Genomic DNA, 23,430 nt, shown 5'->3' on the forward strand with positions numbered 1-23,430 from the left:
AGAAAGGTGTCGTGAATCAGATGCGATCAAAACTGTGTGGACTGCACAAGTGAACCAAACATATATAGGTGAAGAAAAGGAAATTTACCCCTAGGGGCTTTGTGTTGCAGCACGGTATAAATAATGTACAAGTAGGTAAAAAAGTATACATTTATTGATAGGGTATCAAAAAAGAGCCCCTAGACAAAAAAGGGGAACTCAGGATATGAGCTTTAATAAAATCAATCCATAAACAGAAAGGCAAAGAAATACATCACAACATGGTAACAATGATAATTCAAATTTGAACAGTACTATATGCATATAAGCACTATGTGCGAAAAAAGCCCCTACGCGTTTCGACCTTCGTAGTAGCGGTCTTCTTCAGGGAGCCAATGTTTTTACGCAGAAATAGGTTCTATGAAGAAAATATATGCAGATAAATCAAAAAGTAAACAAACATAATCATGAAGAGGACCTGTCCACCCCAACATAGGGATAAAGGTGGGGGTGCATGGTCTCCTCCCATAACAATATAATAAAATAAACAATGATGTTCAAAAATCTAAATGCCACTCACCAAGACACATATCGAAAAACAGACCGGGATCGGGCACCAAGTCACACCATCGAGAGCAAGGCTGGGTAGATGGGAAGGCAGACAGGGGAAAATAGGAACAGGCCCCGGGGTCAGATGGAAAAATTACTCCAGGGCAGAAACCAAGAGGCCAAATCACTATTGGGCCTACGAGAGGTCACACATGCGTGTCGTGACCTGCACCACAGGATGAAACACAGGGGAGGCCGGGCAAGGGAGAGGAGGTGGGAGGCAGAAGGGAGGGCGGCCACAGAAGGGGCGGGGAAAACCCGCCCAGGGGGGAGAAACCAAGTCCAAACCACCAGGGCCAAGCGTGACCCAGCACGCAGGGCAGACGGGGGTGGGCGTGGTCAAGCCAAGTCGAATGCCACCCTCCTCAAGACGGGACAGGAAACCCTAAAAAGAAAATATGAAAATAATAATAATATTTGAACAGATGGTAATATCACTGCAATTGTTAGGTATATAACAAAGTACACTTAGCACCTACACACATGCACGCAATAATCATGCATGCGTGTATGTGTGCGCGTAATATATCTATTTAGGAGAGTCTACAAGGTACAAAAGAGAAAAAAAAGAAAGGAAAAAAAAAAAAAGGGGAGAAGAAAAGGATGAAGGGAAATGGAATAGTGACAGAGGATATGGAGGTGTGAACATATAAATGAACTGGCATTAAGTGAATAGTGACGTGTAGGAAGTGAATGTGTGTGATGATGGATGTAATAAACACTGATGCCTGATGAAAAAACAAAAACAGTGAAAGAAAAGAGAAAGTATGAAATGAGTGTGTTGAGTGGAGAAAAAAAAATGTGGAGGAGGAATTAAAAGTGTGAGAATGTGGCTGTATGGTGCACTGGGCGTGGAAAGGGTGCTATAATATGAAAAAACAGGTGGGATGTGAATGAGCTGGGAAGAGAAAATAAGAAGGAAGGTGATGAGAAAACAATAGTGGAAATAGTAAGGTTGGAAAGATTGAAAAAAACACTGAAAAAACACACTGTACAGGTGAAAACTGCAAAGTGACACAAACACAGGAAAGAAAGTGAACAAGGGGAAAACATAAGAGGTGCAATGTACCTGGACTGTCCTTATGGATGGCAGGAGTAAAAAAGTCGGGCTGTAATGAAACAATGGGAACCAACACCCCCGTTGTGGAGAGCAGTCCTGCAATCCTTGTCTGTTACAGAGACAAGTATATAAGGGAATATAAATAGGAATGAAAGATATTGGCAATTGGGAACAAAGCAAAAGAGGAAAAAAAGCAGGCCAAAGCATATGCTTACCCCCCAGTAGCTGCAGTATGTCCAACCAGCCGGGTTCAGATCACCATGGGATTAAGATCCACTCCCCAGGTGCTGATGATTTATATATATGTGAGCACCAGCCCTCTAATTGAGGGTATGTGTGCACCGACAAGGAGACCCGCCCCACTCCCCCGCCCAAAAAAAAACGGGTGAAGGAGCAGCCAAGCCCGGTCGAGGGAACCAGACAAACCCCCCAAAGAATGCACAGACCCCGTGCCCTCCCGAACCGCCCCTACGCCCCTGCCAAACAAAACACCCCCTCCCCCACAGAAACCCCCCCCAACACGTGGCGCCAGGTACGTAAAATGCCGCCATAGGGGACGGCGCTGTGTGGCCTCTCCGGCGTTCCGAACAGGGCCAGATGGTCCTGGGTGACACGCCGTCATCCTAGTGCACCACGCATGCGCAACCCTGCGCGCCAGTCACATGAGGCGTAGGCACCATAATGCCACCACGGGACACGCGCGCGGCGAAAGCGGGTGCAGACCTAATGACTGGGGGATGCCTCCGGCAGACAGCAGGCTCCCCCCGGTGGTCAAAAATGAGGAAGGCCACCAGGGAGTATGCACACACATACCAGGACTAACCTGAGAGTGTATATTAACCCCTGCCTGCCATGAGGCCCAGGAGAGAAAAGAACCCAGGCTGCAGTACCACTTCCCCTGTGCCCCAACATCCTCAAATGCTGTGAGGTGGAATGGGATGGTAGTGGTCTCGGGAGGGACCCAGGTCTGGAGGCCAAATGCGCCTATGAAAAGATGAGCACGCCAATTAAGTTACAAATGTCTGCATATAAGGAACATGAATACAATTTTTTTTTTTTTTGAACAAAAGTTTGTGTGATATATTCAGAGTACATCTAATACGCAATACATGTATACATTGAGATCTAAATAAATACAATAAATAGGACAAAAACAATTGAGATAGAGAAAATAAGGAAATATCCAGCACAATTGATCGAAACACAAATAGGCAAACTAAAAAGTAGAGGAACAAAACTCAGACAACCGGGGGTAGACGAGAAATGCAAAATAAGTGGAAAATTATGTAGCGTCCTTAAGGACGGTGACACTTCCCCATTTTTAAGTTGGTCTGTTTTCCCGGATGCGAATCCCTTGAGAAAAGGAGCAAAATAAATGGATTCATTACGGCTTGGATACACCATGGCCTGAAGTCTACAAATCCACTTTGGCTCACATTGGAGGAGGGCTTTGTTCCAAACATATATAGGTGAAGAAAGTAAATAATTTATTAATGAAAATGTGAATAATATGAAACACCTCCAATAATACACAGTGCACAAAAAACAATATTAGACAAGACCCAAAAATAACAATAATCAGACAAATAATTATAGCAAAAGGGAATACTGTAATTATAGTCTAGCAAGCCAGGGTCATAACGGGAGGTCAGCAAATGGGGAACAAGGAGCAATGGACAGGGAGAGGCTGGAAGGGATCGGATAGCAGGTAGGGATGAGCCGAACACCCCCCTGTTCGGTTCGCACCAGAACTTGCGAACACACCAAATGTTTGTGTGAACTTTAGAACCCTATTAAAGTCTATGGGACTCGAACGTTTGAAATCTAAAGTGCTAATTTTAAAGTCTTATATGCAAGTTATTGTCCTGAAAAGTGTTTGGGGATCTGGGTCCTGTCCCAGGGGACATGTATCAATGCAAAAAAAAAGTTTTAAAAACGGCTGTTTTTTGGGGAGCAGTTAATTTAATAATGCTAAAAGCGAAACAATAAAAGTGAAATATTCCTTTAAATTTCGTACCTAGGGGGGGTGTAAAGTTAGCATGTGAAATAGCGCATGTTTCCCATACTTAGAACTGTCTCTGCAGAAAGTGTAATTTCTGAAAGAAAAAAAAACATTTAAAACTGACTTGCGGCTATAATGAATTGTCGGCTCTGGCAATTCAAAGCAAATTCATTCATTCAAAAAAAATATAGCGTGGGGGTCCCCCAAATTCCATTACCAGGCCCTTCATTGTGTACCACAACTCCAGTGTCTGCCAGATCTTTCTGGAGGGATCGTGCAGTCAAACGTGGGTTTTGAATTGCTTTTCTCACAATCCTGCGAGCTGTTCTGTCTGATATTTTTCTTGGTCTTCCAGATCTTGCTTTAACTTCCACTGTTCCTGCCATTTCTTAATTACATTCCGAACAGAGGATATTGACATCTGAAAACGCTTTGCTATCTTCCTATAGCCTTCTCCAGCTTTGTGAGCGTCAACTATTTTCAGTTTCAGTTTTATAGACCACTGCTTAGTAGAACCCATGGTGCTGATTGTTGGGGCAAGTTCAGATGAGTCTGGCATTTAAAACCTTTGAGATTGACATCACCTGGTCTTCCCAGATGATGATTAAGAACAATCCATGTCACTGGCAGGTATCAGCTTTGCAAAGGGGGCAGTGCATGCTATAAATTCTGCAGGGTGCCCAAACTTTTGCAGACGCCATTTTTTTGTTTTCTGTAATTTTGAAAGTGTAAATGATGGAAATAAAATCTAACTTTTTTGACATATTATAAGAATGTCTAATCTGTAATTTGATGCCTTTTAGAGATTTTTCCATCTTTCCCTGGCTTTGTTATGCACATTAATGCAAATTTTTACCTGGGGTGCCCAAACTTTCGATCCCCACTGTACATAAGCATGCTGGCAAGGGGTTAAACTGAAAATCCCAAAGAACAAAAAGGGGAAAAAATTAAAGTTACTTTCTGTGTCAATGTCAAGCTTTATTCAGCTTCAGCTTGAAAAGTCTAAAAGGTTTAACATAGCCTTTACATGTTTTGATTGAAGGTTTAATTGATATTGGCCTTTATTTCATCCACCAAAATACCTTTCAAAAGCATTGGACTGCATGCATTATTAGGCCACAGCAGCTACTTTATTAAATAAAACTGAAAAAAATGACACTTAAAGTGTAACTGCAGTTTTGTTAGGAAGAGCACAATCCACTCAAAGTTACCTATATGCAATAAATTGCATACATTTTAGCAAACTGTGTTGTTGCAGATTCCTGCCCTTTCTGTTCTGAAGCTTCTTTTCACCAAGTTCTTTCCAGACTTGATTGGAATGGTCTGCACTCATAACCATCTGAGCAACTCCCAGTATTCAGACACAGCCATAAAAACCTGACAGAGTATGTAGCTCTTTCCCACACTCTATCTCCCCAAAAGAGAAAAAATACTGCTTGGAGATATACTTTAAATACCACTAAAACTTTCCAAATTCGGTCAGTTATGCAAGGACTGGCCAAATTTAGATCCATGGACAGGTTTGTCCATCCTCCTCTTTTTTTTTCCCCACTACTATTGGGTGTACCTCGATATGGCTGCGGATGTGTGAATCTTCAGGTATATTCCCTTTTCCATTTTTTTTAATCTCTTCCCCATTGTCCCTTTTTTCAAGGGGGGAGGGGGGCTGGGTGGGCTGAGGAATAACCCCAATAGATTTGTTTCTATATTACATAGGCCTTCCTGGATGAGCCCTGGCATAATAGCTGTCGGTGCTATTTGTGTGCCTGGGGAGCTGTCACACTGACCAGAGATTACACTTTAAGGTTTGTGTTTCAGCTACCATTTAGTCCCTTAAATTTGGATCTTTGAATGTGAGAGGTCTAAATACACCGCAAAAGAGATCACAGATAATATATAAGACACAGAAGCAAAAGGTAGATATTCTTTTCCTACAAGAAAACTCATTTTAAATCTACATCACTTCCACGCATGCCTACAAGATATTATTCCTCCTGGTTTAAGAGCAATAATCCTATTAACAAATACATATCCAACCCAAGAATAGCTTTTCCAAGCATACTGCATGAACTACAACAGTTTGGATTTCATAGCAATTTTAAAGTAAATGTTTTACGGAATATGTTCTAATATGACACTACTGTCAAACGAGAAAGAAACATTGGAATCCACTTTCCGAATTCAGTGGGAACTTCACTCTCTTAAATATTTAGGTGTCAATATCTCCCTAGTGAGGCTAAAATATATGAATTAAACTACTTGCCTATGCTGAACTCTGTGACTAGCCAACTTCAGCTCAGGGCCAGGGGGAAACACTCCTGGTTAGGGAGAATGGCTATATACAAGGTAGATATCTTACCTATAACACTCCCAAGGGCGTTCTTCTGTTTATTATGATCAAGCTTATTAAGATATCTCTAGCCAAACTCCACAGCTAGACTCCACTATGACATTCTAGTAAAGAGGAAAACAGAGGGGGGAATGGTTTACCGCATATGGAATTATACTATATAGCATTCATATTGACTAGAATAGTGGATTGAATTTATCACAGTAAATCAAAACAGTGGGTAACTATTGAGCAGGATATAACACCCGTTCCCTTGATCTCTCTTCCATGGATTAAGCCTGAATTTCGCCCCTCAAGACAAACATTTTCACCTCTGACATTGTCTTTATTAAAAATTTGGGATTCCACCTTTCGAAAATTCGGCATCTCTTCAACCTCTGGCCCATTTACTCCAATCAGGACCGTCTTTACCGCAGGGCAAATGGGGAAGGTGCCCTGGGCCCTGTCACTGTTGGGGGCCCAAAGCAACCCTCTTTAAAAAAAAAAAAAAAAAAAATATTATTAAAGGACCCAGAGGTCCCCAGGGCCCCCAGATGGCAACCCCCCTTTTTTTATAAAAAACATTTTTTTTTAATTTGTATTTCTTTTTTTTCTTTTTTATATATATATATATATATATATATATATATATATATATATATATATATATATATATATATTAAAGGGCTTAGAGGTCCCCAGGGCCCCATGTGGCAAACAACCTTTATTTTTTTTATAAATGTTTATTTTTTTATTTTTGTTTATATATTTTTTTTATTGAAGGGCCCAGAGGTCCCGGATGGCAACCCCCTTTTTTTTGTAATTTATTTTTATTAAAACAAAAATTATTAAAGGGCCCAGAGGTCCCCAGGGCCCCAGATTGCAACCCCCTTTTTAAAATATATTTTTTATATATATTTTTTATTTCTTTTTTTCTTTTTATTAAAGGGCCCAGAGGATGGCTACACCCCTTTTTTTATATATATTTTTGTTTATTTATTTTTTCTTTATTTCTTTTTTTGTAAAGGGCCCCCCGCTTCTAAATTCGCGGCAGCCCCCCCCTGCTTCTTAATTTCAGGCGGCAGCACTCCCCATCCCGGTTCTCTGCTCCAGGGGACCCATGCCTGAAGCTGTGTAAGTGGCCCCATAATTCCTGATGGCGGCCCTGCCGCCCGTTAAGCCCCTGTGCTGCCCACAAATCAGGCTGAAAATCATCAGCGGCACGCAGCCAGTGACAGTACTGCTTACCTTCCCAGTGTTTTAAAATGTACAGCACCCCTGGCTTCCCTTTAGACGTGCACTTCTCCCTTCCTGCCACTGGGTGCTGCTTGTATATAAAAGTGAATTAGAATGTGATTTTATAACATCCCCAGTTTGCTCTTCCCGAGGCTGACTTCTTCATGTCCTGCTCCTCAAGGTATGTCACTGTTTGCTAATCTATATTGTAAATAGAAGTTTTCTGTAGAGTGTGCCCAACGTCTTTATAATATTTGATGATTCACTGCAGGTCTGGTCAGTGTTTTAAAAAGTTCCTCTATTTTACACATGGCATGGCATGGGGTCACAGCACCGTCTGTCCATTCTGCTTTAGCACCATGGGACCCCATGCCATGCCATGTGTAAAATAGAGGAACTCTTTAAATCAGAGACCAGACCTGCAGTCCAGGCTGAGTAAGGCCTCAGAGCACATGGCATTACTGTCTGTATTTAACTGCTTGATGGGCTTATTTTGGGCCTGGCTGGTTCACATGTATGTGTTTTGGCGGCCCACATTTGCGCAGGCATAGCAGCCCATTCATTTGAATGGGCCGCCATGCCTGCGTTTCCTGCAAAGAAAAGCGCATGCCTTATGTAATAGGCTGCGCACACGGCACGCCTATGCCCATCAAGCACTGAAATACAGCACTGTCTGTCCATTCTGCTGTCTGCTGTGACTTATCTGCAGTTCCCGCACTGTAAAACTTGCTGCATTTTTAGACGTTTAGGTCACGCTTTTAAAAACACAGTGCGTTTGTGTGTGCAAGAACTGCAGGTAAGTAGCATGGTGCAAAAGCAGAATGGATTTCAAGGCAACTGTATTTTTAAAATGCTGAATGCACCTTTTTTCTGCAGGAAATAAAGGCATGGCGGCCCATTCAAATCTATGGGCTGCTGTGCCTGCACAAATGAGGACCGCCAAAACATACATGTGAACCAGCCAGGCCCAAAATAAGCTGGAAGGGGGCCCAAAAAAAATGTTTGCCCAGGGCCCAAACCATATTAAAGACGGCCCTGACTCCAATCATGAGTAACCCAGAATTTCCACCAGGTATATCCTCAACTAGGTTTTTATGATGGACTACTTTGGCCCCTTTACCAATTAAACAAGCCCTTACAACTAAGGGACTCCAATCGTTTAATATAATAGCAACTACAGAGTGTAACTATCCAGGTTGCTGGTTATACCATATCCACTTTTATATAAAATTGCTGAAAAAGGGCCACCCCATAGGGATTTAACTCCATTTGAATCTCTATGCAATGGTCTTCCAGAGTGTGCTCACACTATTTCAAAAATATATGAGATATTGTTGTCCCATGTATTCCCTAACCAGCCATATTATGCCAGAGAGTGAATAATATCACCACAAAAGATTGGAAAAGTCATTATTTTTAACTTTTAATTCTAGTCTCTCAACATATATACAATAAAATAATTAAAAACTATTAACCAGGTGGTATAGATGCCCTACAAGGCTCCACAGAATATTCCTCAAACTATCCTGAAAAGTGTTGGCGCTGCGGGGGGGGGGGGATAAAAGCACAATGATCCACATATGGTGGACTTGCCCCCGGATTACAACATTTTGGGAGAATGTCTTCCAAATTTGCTCTAGTTACTGGCACGCCATATCAGAAATCTCCTGAGATGGCTTTATTTTCTATATACCCTGGTTCTGAGGGAGAGACTAAAAAGTTGTTTCATTCCCTTTCTCCTGCCTGCAGCGCGAATACTTATACCTAGATACTGGAATACTTATGCTACACCTACAATTAAAGAATGGGTAATTGAGCTGAACTATTTAACCACTTAAGACCCGTACCATTATGCAGGTTAAGGACCTTGCCCCTTTTTGCGATTCGGCACTGCGTCGCTTTAACTGACAATTGCGCGGTCGTGCGACATGGCGCCCAAACAAAATTGGCGTAATTTTTTTCCCACAAATAGAGCTTTCTTTTAGTGGTATTTGATTACCTCTGCGGTTTTTATTTTTTGCGCTATAAACAAAAATATAGCGACAATTTTGAAAAAAAAACAATATTTTTTACTTTTTGCTATAATAAATATCCCCCAGAAATATATATATAAAAAAAAAAAAATTCCTCAGTTTAGGCTGATATGTATTCTTCTACTTATTTTTGGTAAAAAAAATCGCAATAAGCGTTTATTGATTGGTTTGCGCAAAAGTTATAGGGCCACAGATCGGCACATCTTTAGATAGGAGTAGCGCATCTCATATGCGATACGCCGTCGTAACATTGAGAGGCAAGTACAGTATTACAGTAAGCCCGCCTAATTTAAAGTAGCAAGGCAGTGGGCGTGTTGTATTCAAATGAATCGTGACCCCATGTAAATGCATGGCCGTACGAACGGCGTATGCGCGCGCATGCTCAGAATCACGTTGCAAATACTCCCTAAGATAAGACGACTCAATGCGTACGACGTGAACATAACTTACGCCCAGCCCCATTCACGTACAACTTACGTAAACGCCTTAAAACCGACGGCATTTCCGACGTCCATTTTCAATATGTACATTTTTTTATCTTATCTTTTTTTTATCTTTTTTTATTTATTTTTTTATCTTAGGTTCCTTGCTACAGGACATAGTTATGCAACCTTACACCATCATTTTCTACTTGGCGTCACAACAGTATCCAGGGGATAGGGTTAGGGTTCTGGGATAGAGGTTAGGATTAGGGTTAAGGGATAGGGTTAGGATTAGGGGTTAGGGTTCTGGGATAGAGGTTAGGGTTAGGGATTAGGGTTAGGGGATAGGGTTAGGATTAGGGGTTAGGGTTCTGGGATAGAGGTTAGGGATTAGGGGATAGGGTTAGGATTAGGGGTTAGGGTTCTGGGATAGAGGTTAGGGTTAGGGATTAGGGTTAGGGGATATGGTTGGATTAGGGGTTAGGGTTCTGGGATAGAGGTTAGGGGATAGGGTTAGGATTAGGGGTTAGGGTTCTGGGATAGAGGTTAGGATTAGGGTTAGGGGATAGGGTTAGGATTAGGGGTTAGGGTTCTGGGATAGGGGTTAGGGGATAGGGTTAGGGATTAGGGTTAGGGGATAGGGTTAGGATTAGGGGTTAGGGTTCTGGGATAGGGGTTAGGGGATAGGGTTAGGGGTTAGGGTTATGTTAGATTTCGGACTTATTTTATTCTTTTTTTTCAATATGTACATTTTATTTATCTTAGGTTCCTTGCTACAGGACAGAGTTATGCAACCTTACACCATTATTTTCTTCTTGGCGTCACAACAGTATCCAGAGTAGTGAAGGAAACATGTGTGGCAATATGGGAGGAATTACATGACGTTGTCATGCCAGAGCCCACAGAGGAGATCTGGGAATCTGTCGTTGACACGTTTTGGGAGAAAACACAGTTTCCTAATTGCATTGGTGCCCTTGATGGGAAACACATCAGGGTGAGGAAGCCTCCCCACTCAGGATCCTCATATTATAATTATAAAAAAAAAAATTCCGTGGTCCTACTCGCATTATCAGATGCACACCTTAAGTTTCTATTGGTGGATGTGGGAGCTTATGGCAGCCAAGGTGACGCCTGTATCTTCCGCGAATCGGCCTTTGGACGTCGTATACATGCGGGACAACTGAACATGCCAGAAAGCAGGCCTCTACCCTGCACTGAGGAACCCAGGTTGCCTTTGGTAATGGTGGCAGACGAGGCCTTTGGTTTGGCAGAAAACCTTATGAGGCCATACAGCGGCTGTGGTCTCAACCGGCAACAAAAAGTATATAATTACAGGCTCAGCCGTGCACGCTGTGTTGTCGAATGTGCATTTGGGGTGTGCACAGCCAAATGGCGCGTTTTGCTAACAAGCATGCATCTTGATGTGGAGAACGCCATTAAAGTTGTCCTGGCATGCTGTGTTCTCCATAATTACCTTAGGGACAATGACAGCAGCAACGTTGATCCAGAGCCCAGTCACCAATCACAGAGGGTGCAATTTATGGACCTACGCTCAACGGCCCGTGTCATGACCATTCGCAACCAGTTTGCTGCATTTTTTGAATCCCCTGAAGGAGAGGTGTCATGGAAGAATGATTTTGTGTGAATGAAAAAATTTGAATACACATGGATTCTGATACAGCTTAATTTGATCCAGATACTGATAATTTTTGAATAAAGATGTATACAGTTTCATTTTCTTGTGTTTTTTTGAAATTAAGAATTTCTCAAACAAAAATATCTGTTTATATGTCCATTTTTTAAACATTTTGTTCTACAAGTCCATTTGACTGTGCCTTCAGGCAAGCGTATTCTATCCTTTCTTAAGTCCTTAGCATACGCTTGTCTTAAGGCAGAGGGCAAAGCCCAAAAAGGGCTAGCTTACGCCCATCTGAAGGCAGAGGGCAAAGGAGTGCTTTGCCCTCTGCATCTTGGCAAGCATATGCTAGCCCTTTTTCAGTCCTGTGCCCTCTGCCTTCAGGCGGGCGTATGCTAAGCCCAAATAGGGCTAGCATAAGCCCGTCTGAAGGCAGAGGGCAAAGGGGTGCTTATTTGCATCATAAAAAAAGACAATTGAACAATTTTTTTGTACAGGTGAAAAAAGATATTTATTGAAAGAAAAATAATGAGATTTTATCCGAGCTGGTGATAAGTGGGGGTGGAGACTTGATCTCCATGGGCATGTGGGGATTTGGGACGGGATAATAATTGCGGCTGGCGCTCATTCCAAGTTTCTGGTTGGTAGCGGGGTGCAGAGTACGGGGAAGGGAAATGGGAGGAGGTGGCTGGTGTGAAATCATCATATGAATGGGACAGCATTTGTGAATATGATGGTGTAGGTCGTGTTTGGTTTTGTGGAGTGAGATAATAGGGGGATGGTCGCACTGCTGAGGTGCCAGGGGCCGTTGGCAAAGCAAGAGAATTTAATGAATTGCATGTAGGTGTCGGCCCACCGCTTATTTTAGCTGCACGAAATTGATTCGCGAGCGAATACAAGAGATTCATGCAAATCTTCTCCTGGTCTCCCCCAATGTCCTCCAGGATAGGATATAAACTGCGACAGAAGATGGTGTGTGGGTTGCTATGATCCAGGAAAACATCTAGACTGCGCCTCTCCTCCCGCACTTGCTGCAGCAGTGTTACCAACTGGTCATCACAGCCGCCCCTCGGCTGACGTCCACGGCCACGGAGACCACCCCGACCCCTTGTTTCGGTAGCCACCCGACTGCCAGTTGCCACATCCGTTGGCAACGAATCCTGAAAAATGAAAAAAAAAAGTATAATTAACATGTACATGGACAGACAGACAAAGAGATAGGGCTAGATTCAGGTAGAATCGCCTCTTTTTGTGCAGAGGTAGCGTATGCTGTTTACACTACGCCGCCGCAATTTTTACAGGCAAGTGCTTTATTCACAAAGCACTTACCTGTAAAGTTGTGGCGACGTAGCGTCAATGGCCCATCGTAATTCAAATTGGGCGGGTAGGGGGCGTCTATTATTGAAATGAAGCGCGATCCCGCTCAGAACGTACTGCGCATGCGCCGGCATTGAAAGTTTTCAAGTGCGCATGCTCCAAATCACAGTGCAAATTGTCACTGAAAGCGACGTGAACGTAACGTACGCCCAGCCCCATTCTAAATCGACTTACGCAAACGACGTCTATCCCGACGTCCATACTTTACATTGACTGCGCATCATATAGCAGGGATAACTTTAGGCCAGGCGTAAGCCTAACGTAAATGGCGTAAACAGATACGCTGGCCGGGCGCACGTTCGGGAATCGGCGTATACGCTCATTTGCATATTTTAGACGGGAACACCACCTAGCGTCCTGCCTAAATATGAAAATAAGATACGACAGCGTAAGAGACTTACTCAAGTCGGATCTAAGAGAAATCGATGCAAAACAGATTCTATGATTCAGTCGCATAGATAGGAGGGCTCAGACGTAGAGATATGATGGCTTACCTGGAGATAAACCGTCTAATCTCTTTCCTGAATCTAGCCCATAGACAGGCAGATAGGCAGACATAAGCAGTTACCTCATCTAGACATTCAGTTACATCAGCATTTGGTGACTGTGGGTTCTCTTCTGTGGGACTGGTGGGTTCTGTATTTGAATCTCCTGCAGCCACAGGTGATATATTTGAGGTTGTGCTGCAGACAATACAAAATGTACGTAATCAATAGACATATAGAATACCGCCTGAAAAGCAATGTCCATTAGAGCTGCATGATTTTGCCGAAAAGGAGAATCACATTTTTTTGGCTTAGAACAGGGGTGTCAAACTGGCGGCCCTCCAGCTGTTGCAAAACTACAAGTCCCATGAGGCATTGCAAGGCTAACAGTTACAAGCATGACTCTCACAGGCAGAGGCATGATGGGACTTGTAGTTTCGGAACAGATGGAGGGCTGCCATCCCCTGGGTTTGTAGTGTCAAACCCCTGGCTTAGAAGTTATAGATCACGATTCTCATGGTGTAACATAATTTTTGGCTTTTCATTAAAAAAAAAAATCATTACATATGAAAGACCGCTGGGCAAAGACAGTGACATAAAATATTGTACATAGTCAAGTATATTCAGAAAAATAATTAAAACTTACGGTCTGCTGCTGTTTTGCATGTTTTCTCTTAAGAACCCTAGTTCGCAGAAGTACACATGCTGCTTCCTTTTGCGGGCTTGTGCTCCACTTCTGCATGCCTTATCGTCTTCTGTAAGGTCCCTACGGACGCGATCACGTAGGGACTTCCATCTCTTTTGTAATTTTTTTTACTAAAAACAAAAAAAAGGCGTTTTAGATGCAATCTTCATTTACATTAATCACTTCCCACCCAAGGTACATCTCTGTAAAGGGGTGCGGGGATATCTGACTGACTTTGGACAGGGATATCCGAATGATGTGCGCGGATATTTGAATGATGGGTACAGCTACAGGCATCATTCAGATATCGTCTTTTGCTGTTCTGCTACTTGCGGCGAGAGGGGATATTACCCCTCCGGTGCTTCTACTGACTTCTACTGACTCCACTGCGAATTGCCAAACTTTTGTTATTTTAAAGTGCACCTGTCCCCGTGTGCCGGTACGCAGAAGCGAAAGCATGCGCAAGTCCCACCCACATATGAAAATGGTGTTCAGACCACACATGTGAGGTATTGCTGCCAACGTTTGTGCAAGATCAAAATAAATGAAGCGCAATAACTCAAAACGTGTTATTTTTTTTTTAAAGCGCCATTTCACGAGCATGTGCAATTTGGATGGGTGACGTGATAGCTAGTTGGCGTAACATCATCTTTACATTAGGTAGAAAAAATTTGGCTAACTTTGCTTTTTTTTTTTTTTAAAACATGAAAATGTGTTTTTTATTCAAAAAAATGGTTTGTAGAACTTGAAGCGCAAATAACGTGTGAGATAAGTTACAGTGACCACCATTGTATTCTATAAGGTCTTGGCTAAAAATAAAATCATATATTTTTGGGGTTTCTATGTAATTCTATCCCAAAAAAAGATGATTTTCAGGTAGGTAAAAAAGGTCAGAATTGGCCAGGATGGCAAGTGGTTATAAACTTGCATTCAAGTAAAATGAACTTACTTATTTGTTTTCTTTCGCTGGCATCTTCAGTGTCTTCCCAGCCGGGGTATATTGCTGCACAAATGCCTTCCCATAAAGTTATTTTTCTGACATGATCTCCATGCAGAGCATGGGACACATCCCATAATTCTTGGTGTGCCTGAACAGCTGCAATCAGGGCAGCCTGGGACACTGCATTAAGATTTGCCATCTTGTCTCTGCTCTCTCTCTCCACAAGCTCAGGGCTTTGCAAAGCACTCCTGGGTAATTGAAATGTCCAGACAGGAATTTCCTGTGTTTACAGTGACCAATGAGATTTTTGATGAAATCCCTGGAGCTCAAAAACGCTGTGGTGCGCGTTTTTGCGCGTTTTTTAACGTCTGGCGTTTTTATTGCTGTGTTTTAGGAGCCACAGAACTCCCTGGTCCCGCGTTTTTTTACAGCTCAAAAAGCCTATGCCATTTGCAGCTCAAAAACACCTATGTGGGCATGATCCCATAGAATAACATGTACAGGTGTTTTTAAGCTGTAAAAAACGCTCAGAAACGTGGCTGTAAAAACACCAGTGGTTAAGGCTCATAAAATTAATTGTTTTATTTCACTGTGCATGTATATGCGGTATAAGATATTTTATTATACATAATATTCTGTATTTACAAAAGCATAACAGTAACAGATCCAAACAATATTTATTGATGCACGTTGTATTGAACACAGCTTAGAAATAATAATATCCTGGCCTAAAACCACAAGGTTTAAATTATCATTTGTTTCTAAAGAACTAAGAAGAAAATAAATATATTCACAAATCTCCCTAGATCATCTCATCCAGAGCACAAACTAAACATACTTCCCCATCACTGTCTATAGCTTGTTAGATGTGTCTTGGCTTAGACTCATCTAAATTTAGTAATCCAGCATTAAACCGATAATTAAAACAAAAAACACCTGTAGTCACAGGCATATACTGATTGCATTACAGTTGTTTGAGAATGGGGACATTACTTCACATAATGTTCTGATTTATTGTACCTTATCTTTAATATATACTGTGACAGGCAGGTGTTCCTTTTGACATTGCACCTTGAAATGAATGTTTGATGGCAGCTATCATTACATTAGCCTCCTTTTATATTTTGGCCTGAGAAAACTTATTCTAGTTTTGCTGGACCTTTTAAATAACTGTACATCATTAATTTTAAATCAATGCAAACGAAAATAGCTGGGTCAATGAGTGCTAGCTGAAATTGCAATTACAGCTACAAAATAACATTGTTTTTCTCCACTAGTGTCATTATTGTCATTGTAATGTACTTGGGATTCCTTTTTTAATTTGTTTATAATGTGCACTGATGGCAGTGGAGAATAGATTTAGATGTGAGTGAAAAAGGTTATTACTGTAGATGACCTTAAAGAAAACCATTAGCAAGACAGCAAGAGTGTAGATATCAGAATATACTTTTTTTTTATATTGAACAAAGTAATAATTATTGTATATTGGATTGTATGGTTTATGCTGCTAAAAGATCCTTTTTATTTTTTTGTTTTTGTTTAATACATTTTTATTGAAAAACCATCACAGGTTACAAGGCAGGTGTAGCCAGTTCACAAACAGTGAGGGACTCCATAATAGTTATACAAAAGGAATATTCCCATATAAAGAAAAAATTAACAGAAAATTGGACACAAAGTACCATATTTATCCGGGTATGACACGCACAGGTGTACAACACACACCTTCACTTTAAGAGGGAAGTTTCAGGAAAAAAACTTAAATAAAAAAAGGGAACTTTGAAGCAAAATAAGGGTCAGTGCCCATATGCAGCCTGATCAATGCCTATCTGTAGCCTCACAAGTGCCATTGATGCAGCCTCACCAGTCCACATCAATGCAGCCTCATCATTGCCATCAATGCAGCAGTCTCACCATTGCCTTTAATGGAGCAGCCTCAACATTGTCATCAATGCAGCCTGGAGGGGGGGGGGCAGGACAATATTACATACAGAATACATACAGTGAGAATCTCCTATGATAGACAGAGCAGTGGTCCAATGGCGGCCCAGGAGACGGGACTTCCTATTACAGAGGCCGCCAAGTAAACAGGAGATTCTCACTTTATGTGATCTGTCAGCGCTCCTCCCGCCCCCTCCCTGTCCCCTTCGAGGCAGCTAAAATTTAAGTATCAGTATATAACACGCACACGCTATTTGCACCTGATTTTAAGGGTGAAAAAGTGTGTTATACACCAATAAATACAAATCACTGTACAGTGGCATGAAATAAAGGTATGAATTTCAGGACCACATTCATCTGCCATCCAGATGTAATAATGGTCTTTGGTATTATGTAGAGAGAAAGAAGGGGGATTTAAAAAAATAGAAGGGAGAAAATAAAAAGAGAAAGAGAAGAGGGTGAGGTTGGGGTAGGAAAGTAAGTCTTTGATAGAGAAGGTCTAAGCAGATGCTGTAACCAGTATGACCATAAGTTACACGTAAGACATTATGAGTGTCAACAATCATATTTATATATAATATCCTCGTAAGAGGAGGTATATTTGAAAGTAAACCAACAGGCCCATATATTGTGGGAAATGTTAGCTAAGTTTCAGGATTAATTTGTGAACTCTTCCATGTAGTAAAAATTATCAATTGTTTGGAACCAGCATTTCATGAGGGTTATAGGTTTCTGTTTCTATTATAGTGGAATAAGAGATTTAGCCTTATACCAGCCTATTGGTTCACTTGTACAATGGAAAAACACGACCCACGGATGATCCGGTACCTCAAATCCTTGAATGTTTTTTTCCAATTTAAGACCCATAAAAGCATATAAGGGGGCATTTTCACCAGATGTGAGCGTGTGTAGCGCCTGCACTATAGCCCTCCAACATACATCAGAGACTTCAGGAAAGTTAACGTCTACCGTTTGAAGTTAATATATGCCATTTCTGAAGAAATGGAGGAGATGTGAGACAGTTGCAGAATCTGGTCTTTTTGTCACCTGACACACGAACTAGGGTATTCAGAAGAGCTGAGACCTAAAAGAGCGAGACAAAATTGGGAAATAACATGCTTTAGAGGGGGTAATGAGAAAATATTTTCAATAGGGTTTAGGTCCTTCAGTGGTCACAAAGGCAAGGGCAGCATCCTGGCAAATTTGGATAATTGTGTATAGCATCATTTATCCATAAAGGATGGTGTGAGTGTATTTATGAGGTACTCCAGGGGTAACACATTTATTTTTACTACCACATTACGTAAAAGTAATGGTTGGTAGGGGAGCCAGAATTGAAAGTGGGCATCCATGGAGGTAGGTAGACAATAGGAGTGGCCCAAAAAAGGCATCAGCGAAGAATTAAAGGGCCAGTTGTACTTCGTATGAATATAATCCTGCACTGCCAGGGATGTTTTGGTTATTTGAGAGATATGGTTAGATAGATTCCTAAAATATTTTTTCCATCATACCTTACATTTAGGTATATCAGTAATGAGATTCTCTGAAAACGATAGCATGTTGTTTGCAATTTGGAAAGTTGGAAAATAATATACATAACATAATATACAATACATAACATCATGTGAAAAGTTATGAAATATTATACATAACATAAATGACAAATCCCTGGTCTCCTACAATATGAAAGATGCAAGTGTTTCTAAATCTAGTCTGTTACATGTGCATGGATGGTGTTTTTTCTCTTATTATACAAGTTTTTTATAACCCCAACAGTTTGTGCAGCGCTCTACAAAATCAAGCCAGACAATACAGTTACATAACAATTTGGTACAAGAGGAATCAGAGGGCCCTGCTAATTACAGCTTACAATCTAATAAGGGAGGGTCAATTGATACAAAAGCTAATAGCTGTAGGGGATTAGCTGATGGAGGAAGTAAAACAGTGTATTAATTAGAAGCAGGGTAGGCTTTTTTTTTAAAGAGAAGGGTTTTTAGGGATCGTCTAAAGATGGATGGATCGGGGTAGGGAGTTTCAAAGGATGGGAGAAGCTCTGTAGAAATCCTGGAGACGAGCATGGGAGGAGGTGACAAGGGAGCTAAGGAGCAGGAGGTCTTGGGAAGACCGAAGAAAGCAGCTTGGTTGGTATTTTTTTGAAAAAGGTTAGTGATGTAGCTGGGGGCTTTGTAAATTATTGTTAGTACTTTGAATTTTATTTGTTGGGTGAGTGGAAGACAGTGGAGGGATTGGCAGAGAGGGGTGGAGGACACTGAATGGTTGGTAAGGTGGATGAGTCTTGCAGCGGCATTCATTATGGACTGAAGGGGGGGATAGTCTATGTAAAAGTAATCCAATGAGGAGAGAGTGGCAGTAGTCAAGGCGAAAGATAACCAGGGAGTGTATTAGAAGCTTGGTGATGTCATTAGTTAAAAAGGAGCATATTCTTGAAATGTTGCGGAGGCTAAGGCAGCATGATTTGGACAGGGATCGGATGTGGGCCTGAAAGGACAGCTCAGGGTCTAAGGTTACCTCTAGCTCCCTAGCATGTGGAGACAGACTGATAGATGTGCCATTGATCTTGACAGAAGAAAAAAAAAGTCTGGGGAAGGAGCACATGGGAAAGGAAATATTAAGAGCTCGGTTTTAGATAGATTCAGTTTGAGGAAGCTGTCTGACATCCAGGCTGATATGTCTGTTGGTAAATCAGTGATGTGTGAGGAGACTGATGGGGTGAGCTGAGGGGCAGACAAATAGATTTGGGTGTCATCAGCATATAAATGGTAGTGGAAGCCATGGGAGGCTATCACCTGACCCAGGGAGAACGTCTAGATCAAGAATAGAAGAGGTCAAAGGACAGAACCTTGGGGGACTCCAACCGTAAGAGGAGTTGGAGAGGAGGAAGTGTAGTTGTAAGTGACACTGAAGGTGTGGTGAGATAGGTAAGATTCAAACCAACTGAGAGCGCAGCCATGGAGACCAAGCAAATTTAGTTTTTTGAGGAGGAGGGGGTTGTCAACTGTATCAAAGGCAGCGGAAAGGTCCAAGAGTGAGAGTAAGGAATAATGACTGTTAATTTTGACTGTTAGTAAGTGGTTTGTGAGTTTTAGGAGGGCAGTTTCTGTGGAGTGCCATGGGTGAAATCTCGACTGAAGGGGATCAAGAAGGTTATTCTCAATTAGGTGGTTGCTCAGTCAGTTGTAGACTAAATGTTCAAGGAGTTTGGAGGGAAAAGGGAGTAAAGAGATGGGTTGTTAAGATTGGTGGGGTCCAGTGAGGGCTTTTTTGGTATGGGAGTGATTAGCGCATGTTTTAGAGGGTTTGGGAAGATGCCAGTAGAGAGGGAGAGGTTGAAGATATGAGTTAAAGAGTGTAGGATAGAGCTAGATGGTCACTGTAGTATTTGAGAAGGAACAGGGTCCAGGGGGCAGGAGATTGGGTGGGCATTAGAAAAAAAACAGAGATTCAAACCATTAATTGGCAGGCTGAATGTACCAAGTTGATTGATCATACAACTAGCCTTTCGGATTTATTTGTGATTAAACTGCTAGCAATAATCACTGTCTTCTCACGGCAAGGGGTGGAGGCAGGCAGGGAGAGTGCTGAGGTTACCTACTCCTGATTTACAGCTTTGTTGGCTAAAGAAAGTGTACAGTGGCACAGTGGGCAATCAAAGGCAGGATTTTCAGCCCCTTAATATATTTTTCCCTGAACCCATAATGGGCCAAGTAATACCAAAAAAAATCTATTCCAATGAGTGGAATTTTCCGTCGGAATTACAATGAAGCTGACTTTCATCAGTCTTGCATACACACTATCAGACTAGATTCCGACCATCCAAAACACGGTGGCGTAAAACACTACGACAAGCCGAGAAAAATTAAGTTCAATGCTTCCGAGCATGTGTCAACTTGATTCTAAGCATTCGTGGATTTTTCTCCGATGGAATTCCACACAGGCGATCAGAATTTCCTAAAAAAAAAAATTCCATCGCAAAAATTTAAAACATGTTCTATTTTTTTACACTGAGGGAAAAAAATCTGATGAAAAAAGTCCATCTGACTTATTTCATCGGAAAAAACGATCTGGGCTACACGGCATTAGAGAGAAGTATATCTGTCCTCAGTATTCTACTGATGCGTATGAATGCGTACTACAGTATTATTAGATTATGTCATTTCCCAATCATAAACCCAAGCTGATCAGAGTATGCAAATGATACATTTACAAAAGACTAAAAATGCAAAGCTATTTTTTTTGTTTTTTAGCTGCAGTTTAAGAGGGATGTTTATTTATATGATCCAATGTGAGTGGGAATTGTACCTTGTTTCACTGGGAACACTATTACTGCATTAAATAGGCATTTTAGAAATGCATGGTTTTGGAATGTCCTATTTAAAATGCTTTAAATGCTCAGGTACTGAGAAAGCTGAATACCTTTTGTAAATGTCAGCAGGAATACCATCTGGTCCAGGTCATTTATTACTACAAGTAATTACTAGTGTACGAGCAAACTAGAGATCATTTAGGCTATGCAGATGCAAATGACACAAAGCTCTGTAGCAGAATGCAATCCTTGCAAGAGGTTCCTAATTTGCAAGCTGATGTACTAGCATATTGGGCAATTGCATGGCAAATGAGGTTTAATGTTGATAAATGTAAAGATATGCATTGGGGCTAAAAACACGCATGCATCATACATTCTACAAAAAATACAACTAGGGGTGTCAATAATAGAGATGGATCTAGGTGTTCTGGTATATAACAGACTTAAAAATAGTAAGTAGTAAATTAGTAAGTAGTAAGACTTTATTTTAAATATGCATTAACATTTTGGACACCAGTACACAAAAAAGATATTAAACTACAAAGGGTGCAGTCTACTCATTTGAATGTGACTTGGCAGTGATGGACAAATTAACAATTTTTTTCTTCCATCAGAAGATGTGATTAAGGAGGGGTAAGGACCCTTGAGCACAGAAGACATGGGGACACTCTTTGCAGGTATAGTAAAAGATTTCCTTACCATAAGAGCTGTTACAATGGGGAATGATCTCAATACAAACTTGTATATAGAATGATTTAAAAGGACTATATACAGTAAGCACAGAGGCTTTTGAACAGAGAGTTATCTGACTCCCATTAGTGATCAGGACAAAATGTGTGTTTGGAGCAAATTAGTTCCGTTCTCTGGATAATGGACAATATTGAACAGGTCCTATAGCGGAAAAAACACCATTGAACAACCCCCTAATTACCATAGTCATGTGGCAAGGCTCTGAGCTACATAATAAAACAGTGGATGAAATAATAACCCAAACATGCAATTTCAGTATATTACTATAATATTTCAACTCTTTTCTCCCAGTGCAGACCACTTAGTGTAGAACTCACTATTTACTGGCTCCCGACTGTCATCAGTGATTGCTGCACAGAAAGTCATATTTTATTAAAGGGGTTGTAAAGGTAAAAAAAAAATCCCTAAATAGCTTCCTTTACCTTAGTGCAGTCCTCCTTCACTTACCTCATCCTTCCATTTTGCTTTTAAATGTCCTTATTTCTTCTGAAAAATCCTCACTTCCTGTTCTTCTGTCTGTAACTACACACAGTAATGGGAGGCTTTCTCCCTGGTGTAGAGAAAACCTCTTGAGGGGGCGAGCAGGAGGGTCAGAACGCACACTAACACAAAGCTAATTTCTCGATCTGCAAATTAGAGAGCATCCTGACCCTCCTGCTCGCCCCCTCAAGGGCCTTACTCCACACCAGGGAGAAAGACTTGCATTACGGTGTATAGTTACAGACAGAAGAACAGGAAGTGAGGATTTCTCAGAAGAAATAAGGACATTTAAAAGCAAAATGGAAGGATGAGGTAAGTGAAGGAGGACTGCACTAAGGTAAAGGAAGCTATTTAGGGGAAAAAAATTACCTTTACAACCCCTTTAACTTACTTTCATTACTTCCATTCTCCATGAGATCATGTCGGCCTCTTAGATCACCAGAACCTCCTATTATCTGACAAAGGGTAATGTGGTTTCATGCAAAAGTAATTTATATTAATGTTTTTTTATTGATTTTTTTCAGAAAAAGATACAAAGTACACTATAAATTATGGTATAGCACAGTAACAATATAACAAGTAACAGTATCTACTCCTCCACTCCAAGCACATTGTAGGCACTTAGGGCCAGATCCACAAAAGAGATACGACAGAGTAACTGCTGTTACTCCATCGTATCCCTTGTCCTAACTTTGGAACTGATCCATAAAGCAGTTTTCCAAAGTTAGGCAGAAGATCCGGCATGTGTAATTGAATTACACTGCCGAATCTTAGGATGCAGTACCGCATCCGCCGCTGGGGGCATTTCGAGTCGAAATGCCGCTTCTAGTATGCAAATTAGCACTTAGGGCGATCCACAAAGCTTTTCAGCTTCGTTTTTTCGCCGTAAGTTTTAGTTTGCAAGTGTAAAACTAGGGCTGGTGTTACAAAGTGTAAAGTTAGTAACACCATGTAAAAGCCCATTCAAGCGACGGCATTTGGTATGCATTCCTGAGGGAGAACTCCACGGCAATTTGTAAAATCAAAACCGGCATGGGTTCCCCCCCAGGAGCATACCAGGCCCTTAGGTCTGGTATGGGTTGTAAGGAGACCCCCCCTACGCCGAAAAATCGACGTAGGGGCTCCCCCTACAATCCATACCA

General features: G+C 41.4%; 1 long non-coding RNA gene across 1 annotated transcript; it reads right to left on the bottom strand.

Annotated features, from left to right (window-relative positions):
• Window positions 1-540: 540 nt before the first annotated feature.
• On the bottom strand, window positions 541-1,930 carry LOC120942640. Its single transcript, XR_005750210.1, has 3 exons — window positions 1,864-1,930; window positions 1,658-1,757; window positions 541-620 (listed from the first exon to the last, which is right to left on the bottom strand). It is a non-coding gene; the product is annotated as an uncharacterized LOC120942640 (long non-coding RNA).
• Window positions 1,931-23,430: the final 21,500 nt, after the last annotated feature.

Source organism: Rana temporaria, chromosome 6, assembly GCF_905171775.1.
Source record: "Rana temporaria chromosome 6, aRanTem1.1, whole genome shotgun sequence".
NCBI lineage: Eukaryota > Metazoa > Chordata > Amphibia > Anura > Ranidae > Rana > Rana temporaria.